Source organism: Alligator mississippiensis, chromosome 14 (assembly GCF_030867095.1).
Source record: "Alligator mississippiensis isolate rAllMis1 chromosome 14, rAllMis1, whole genome shotgun sequence".
Taxonomy (NCBI): domain Eukaryota; kingdom Metazoa; phylum Chordata; order Crocodylia; family Alligatoridae; genus Alligator; species Alligator mississippiensis.
Window position 1 is genome coordinate 20,629,896 of NC_081837.1, and position 6,370 is coordinate 20,636,265.

Consider the following 6,370-nt stretch of genomic DNA (forward strand, 5'->3'; position numbering starts at 1 on the left):
ACTGCAGGGGAAAGAGCCCCCTTTAATAAGGATGTGCCGCACGGGTCACGGGTCTGCGGTGTAGGTGTAGAAAGATGCACCAAGGCACAGGCAGACTTTGCCAGTATTTCTTTCTTTAATGTTTGTAAATCTGGTCATTCCTGCCTTGCTTGTCCAGGGAAAGCATTAACAGGTTGTTAAAAGAAATGTTTTGGGCACTCTTGTAAACAAAATTATTACTGTGGGGAAAGTATATAGGTCCCCAAATGAATTATAGTTTCATAGTTGTTAGGGACTGGAAGGGAAAAAATCCTGGAAAGTGGCTTCTCAGGGGACAGGCATAGGATTATTCCAGCCCTAGAGTTAAGAGTCCTTTCAGATGATGGTATTTTTTTGCCTGTAAAAGTAGTTTATCTATTGGACGCAAATAAGATGTGCCTAAAGCAATGATGAGTGAAGTATAGTTTGACCTGGTATTACCAAGATGTTGTGTCTTGATTCTGACCAGGGTATGATCACATAATCTTCTCTCTCAGCTAGTTGAGGCTATAGTCTCATCTGCTTCTAAATGATTTTTATGCATCCCTTTAATCTCTCTGACCAATGTATCTAAACAGACATCGAGCAATATGGTGGAAACCATTCGTGGAAAAAATAGGAAGAATTCTGTTTGAAGTTCTTGTATAAACATTTATTCAAAAGCTATATTGGTACTGTCAATAATGTTGGGGCCACTGTCTTCACTTAACAATCCATTATTTCTGAGGCTACGAGAGGTTCCTAGTTGCTCTTTTTGTCATAGAGGGTGATGTATTAAACTTCAACTATTCTGCCGTTCCATTTAATCTATTTGTAAGAAACCCAGTTGTAGTGGAAATAGAGCAATTGTTTGATAGTCCTTGGAGGTCTCTAAACTACATTCTTATCTGGTTCTTTTTTTTTTTTTCAGGCTTGGCTGACAGCTTCACATCCACTTATCTCTCTTTGTACTTTATGGAAGCTCACGGAATAATTGAAGGCTGAAAAATATATAACATAGGAAAAAACACAGGAGTTTTATTACCTTTACATGGGTATTATTGGTGTGTTTCTGAGGAACAGCGATTGATAGTTCTCACCAGTGCAATAAATGAACACATGCCGTGAAGTATAAGAGGAAGCATTACTAGGAAACATAGTGTGGATTTGTGTATGCTCTGTACTCTTTCTGCTGACACGCTGTTCACTTTGCACAGTAGTGAGGTGCTCAAAAAAACTGTATGGGGGGGTGTTCTCTTTTGTTTTGCTTTGTGAGCGTGAGTAAAGATGGCAAAGCATGTGTCAAAGAAGAGGAAGATTAAGGAAGAAAATAATAGATTTCCAGAACATTGGGAAGTGGATTATACTGAACAGCTATCAAGTGCTGCGTCTTCTTATGCAGTAACTTTGCAGTTAGCCAAAGCAAAGAAACCATACAGTGATGGGGATCTAGTGAAAACATGTGCAACTGAAATGGCCAGGGCATTTGGGGATGAGAACATGGTGAAAAACTTTGAAACAGTTTCACTCTCTCATCAGACAGTAGCCCAAAGAATTGAAGATATGAGCAATCAGGTATGTGAAAAGTTATTATACAATGTCAAAAAGTGTCGCTATTTTTCCTTATCGTTAGCAGGGATCACTGACCAAACTGATACAAGTCAGCTTTTCATATTTATCAGAACTGTGGAGGAAGATTTCTCAGTCAAGGAGGAGTTGCTGTCTCGTGTCTCATTACATGACACTACAAAGGGAACAGATATATTTGAAGCTCTTCAGAAGAGTGTGAGTGAATATGGCGGTTTTGAGAAATGTACCTGTATTGCCACAGATGGTGGTAGGGCTGTTATCGGTTCTGAATTTGGATTATCAGATCTTCTGAAGAAGTCTGGTGTTACATGCCCCATGATTCACTGTGTGATTCACCAAGAATCTTTGTGTGGGAAATGGGTGAAACAAGCTGAAGCTATGAAAGGTGCTGTGAAGGTTACCAGTCTTATTTGTGGTGGAAATAAATCTTTGTTAAACAGTAAATTCCACTCATTTTTGGAAGAAATGCAGTCGGTGTATGGAGATTTACCTCTGGATTCCGAAATTCGTTGGCTAAGTGCTGGTAAGGTTCTCATAAAGTTCTGTGCTCTCAGAAAAGAAATTCCAGTGTTCCTAAAAGAACAAGTGAAAACTGACACCACAGAGCTTGAAGAAAGATTTTTGTCTCCCCAGTTCCTGGCCGAATTAGCCTTCTTGACAGATACTACCACTCACTTAAATGAATTAAATTTAAAGTTGCAGAGTAAGAATAATACAATATCAGACCTCTTTGGATGTGTGAATGGGTTTCGTAGAAAGCTAAAACTGTTCAAGGTTGTTCTTGAAAAGGGTGATCTTATACATTTCCCATCTTGCAAGGAACTGGAGAAAGAAATGGAAAATTTTGAAGGTGTAAACTTTTTGGAATTCTCATCCAATGTAGATGCTATGGTGAAAGAATTTGACAATCGCTTTACTGAATTGGAGTTACTGAAAAACACACCGATGCTTTTCAACAACCCACTTGGATCTGTGCTTGAAAATCAGTCTTCCAACATACAGCTTGAGCTGTGCGATCTACAAGCTGACCCATTCTTAGCTGGTAGACGAGAAATAGGCCAGGACTTTTTTAAACTTATACCAGAGAATCGCTTTCCACATTTAAGGGACCTTGGTTTAAAGATTGTATCAAAGTTCGGCAGTACGTACCTATTCGAAAGTGCCTTTTCTACAATGAAGTCTATAAAATCTCAGTATCTATGTTCACTTACAGATGAGGCCCTCACTCGCTCACTTCGACTGGCCTTAACTGAGGAGTCAGTTGATATAGGTCCTCTTGTGCAGAAGATGGAGGGTCCACAGTTTTCACATTGAAAAGTTAACTTACTTTTTTTTTTTTTTTACTGTGTTACTTGTAGGCAAATGTATCAGTGTTGTTTAAATATGTAGATGTTTTGCTTATGTCCTTCCATGCCACCCAGCAGGTCATTCCCTAGGCTGTAGGTGTGCTGGCCATTTTTCCTCCCTAGGTGCAGCACTTGGCATTTCTCCCTGTTGAACTGCATTCTGTAATTCTGCATTCCATACTTATAAAAGCAGAGAGAGCGAACAAGTTGCCTAGGGAAGCTGTACAATCTCCTTCACTGGAAGCTTACAAGAAAAGGCAACTGGGATGGTTCAGCAAGAGTGAATCCTGCAACTGGACAAGGGTTGGACTGGATGGCCCTTGAGGTCCCTTCCAACCCCCTGCAATTGTGTTTAACTTTTTAAAAATTCCCTGTTACACAAGTATGACATGTTTACAGAGCTATTTAGGATCAGCCAGATTCTTAAGGCAAATAAGTCTAGGAAGGTATAACTTGGCCTGCCTGAGAAATATAGCAATTCTTAACACTTTGAAAATTTTAGATCTAGGTTTACTGCATTTCTGAGGTAGAAGAGCTTAGGACAAGAGACAACAGAACCTTTCACCCAGGGATCTGTGTTTCAGAAGGCTCAGGTTAGCAGTACCCAAAATTCATTGCTGTCTGAATAAGGCAAGTTGCTCATCTGAACAGATAATTGATGCCATCAATCTCCCTTGGTACCAGCCTCAGAAATGACATCGAGTGCTGAACAGGTCAGAGACCAACTATCCTTACACGTTTCCAGCCACGCAGCTCTGCAATTAACTTCAACAAGAAGTCTACAAGACTCACTAGTTCATTTATATTTAAAGTGCATTATGACCTTCCCTCTTTTCCTGCTCTTCACCTCTAACACTGATGGTTTCATTTCACAGAACCATCTGTGAAGAGAGAGAACCTGGAACATTGCCACAAAGCATTGCAAAAGCTCTATGTTGAATGTGTTAGATCAGGGGTGTTCAACCTCCAGCACACAGGTCAAATGTGGCCATGGAGCCATGGCATCTGGCCCATGGGGGCTCCCTATGGGTTGGCAAATTTGGTGGTGAGGGAGCAGTGGCAAATAATACTGTCACCCCTCCCCTGCTGCCAAATTCCCAAGCCCTGTGGACCAAATTGGGGTTGGCCATGCTCCCCCCCCCAGGGCCAGACTGGGGCTGAGCCACACCTATGGGCTCAGATCAAGGCTGGGCTATTCCCTAACCCCCTTCTCCCCGCCACACACAGCTGGACCAAGCCCTGCCTTGCCTGTCCCTCACACTGGATTGGGCCCATTCACTGGAGCACTGTCTGTCTGGCCTGCAGGGCAAAAAGGCTGGGTACCACTGTGTAAGATTAGTCTATAACTTACCCGTGGCTTGCAGTAGCTGCAACCAGTTTCTTCTCCAAGGCCTGGATATCATCCACTGTCAATCTTACCAGGCATACACCAGCCAGCCTTAGCAGCGGTGAATGGTGTTGAGCCTTACCAAGGATGTAACAGAGCTGCTGGATGAGAAACCAGGAGGCTCCGGGCCCGGTTTGCGGCCTCCCGCTGATGCAGGGCGGGGCTGGGCCTGCCCCCCACGTGTCAGCCCTTGCCGAGGAGAGCACCTCTCTTCCTAGCCTTAAAAACATTCACCTCTTCACGAAGTTTTGCCTCTTGCAGAAGAAAGCTGGATTTCCCTTGCAGCGCTTGGGAAGAGCTGCCTCTTGTGAGTCCCAGCTCCTGTCTCCAGGCTGGCTGGGCCTCACCTGAGCTTCCCCGTACTCTTATTTGGTTGGGAAACCAAATGATATGAAATATCTAGGGAAATTGCCTTTGACAGCATGTGTGGGGCAAGCTCCAGCCCAGAAGGCAGCAAAATGTCTGTTCACCCCAGGGACGGGCAGCCTTAGACCAGGTTGCACTTGGATGGTGGAAGCTGTGCTGCTAACTAAAATAACAGTCAGATATTGTTTGGATCTGCTAACAGTGTTGTGAAGGCACACGCTGTGATTACATTTAAATAAGGGCAAGCTAATTTAATGACTGCTAATGACACTTGTAGGTACGTGAGCAAAAATAATAAGGGACTGACGTGTTCATCTTCAAGGCATAAAGGTCTCCTTGGATGTTTAGCAAGGAATTTTCCTCTGGCATTGCACAGTCAAGTGGGTGCGTCTTGGGTGTCTGGCCTTTCTCTGAAGTACCAGGGGTTGGCTGCTGTTCATTGCCAGACTACATCAGCCAGCATTTCTGGCCCACACTGCCAAATCCTGCGTGTAATATAATGAAACTGAAGCATGGGAAGAAATTTACATTACATCTCTTTTGGATGGTGTTAGGCCTTGTGGCCTTGTATATAGCAAAACATCTGAATCTTCTTTCAACTGGGTTAAAATCCTAAGCAATGTGTCAGCAAGAAGATTGCAGTGGAAAGTAGGCTGGGCTTGTTTGATAATTAAAAAGACTGTGGCAACTTCCTCTCTTGGAACACTTACAGTTTTGCTTGAAGGGATTGTTGCCAAGATTGGTAAGCTTGAGGGGTTTACATTTGATTTGATCTGGGCAATGCTATATTTCCATGTTTTTTCTAGGTGTTTCCAGGCTTCATGAATCAAAATACTCTGTCCTGCAGTAGACTTGCACTTGGCGCTGTGTTTAGCTCAGCCGAAACAGACCTGGAGTGAAAGTAAATTGCCCTGATCACTATCATCCTGTCCTAACTGTTGAGTTAAGGACAGGTAACGCAAAAGGTACAGTACAAGCACAATCTTTAAGGGGCACAGGGAGATAGAGACTAACATTTGCCTTTCCCACACTGAGGCATTTGGACATCACAGTCGTGCCCAGAGTGCTCCCTCGAGAGCAGACTGAAACTAACCAAGACTTGCTTACTGCTTCTCAGCTGCTGCTTCTGTTAACTTTACGGCTGAACCAAGAGCAGCAGCATTAGTCTAACCTTAAGGGTGGAAGAAAAGAAACAATCTTTGAGAGGAAGAGACGCACTAAGATGCAGGGTGTGTCTAGGGCAGTGGTACTCAACCTTTTTAGATTCAGGGCACCCCTTGTTAAATTTGGGGCACCCGCCAGCTCTTACCGTCACTTGTTTCTTGATGGGAAAAGTAGCAGAGCAATTTTTTGCAATAGAAGAACTCGAAAGACCACAACAGGTCAGAATGGTTTTGATTTTATGGGTTCCTATTTGAAATCTTGTGAATTTTACAGGTGTTTTTACACCTAATAGTGCAGCGTGCCATGCAGTATCCTAAAAAGAATCTAATGGCACCCCAGGGTGCCACGGTACCCTGTTTGAGAATCACCGGTCTATGATTTGGAAGATGAGGTCCACAAATGATATATGGGGCTGTGTTGCTGTTCCACGCTGTGGGCTGTGTTGCAGCCGCCCCAGGAGCAGCCAACACCAGCTACCTGCAGTTGCTGGGCTGCACCATGCCCCAACCCCCCAGGGGCT

The 6,370-nt window shown here is 43.6% G+C and overlaps 1 non-coding gene across 1 annotated transcript; it reads left to right on the forward strand.

Annotated features, from left to right (window-relative positions):
* The first annotated feature begins 420 nt into the window (after positions 1–420).
* LOC132245277 (Z30 small nucleolar RNA) lies at positions 421–518 on the forward strand. The gene has a single exon (XR_009457101.1). It is a non-coding gene; the product is annotated as a Z30 small nucleolar RNA (small nucleolar RNA).
* Positions 519–6,370: the final 5,852 nt, after the last annotated feature.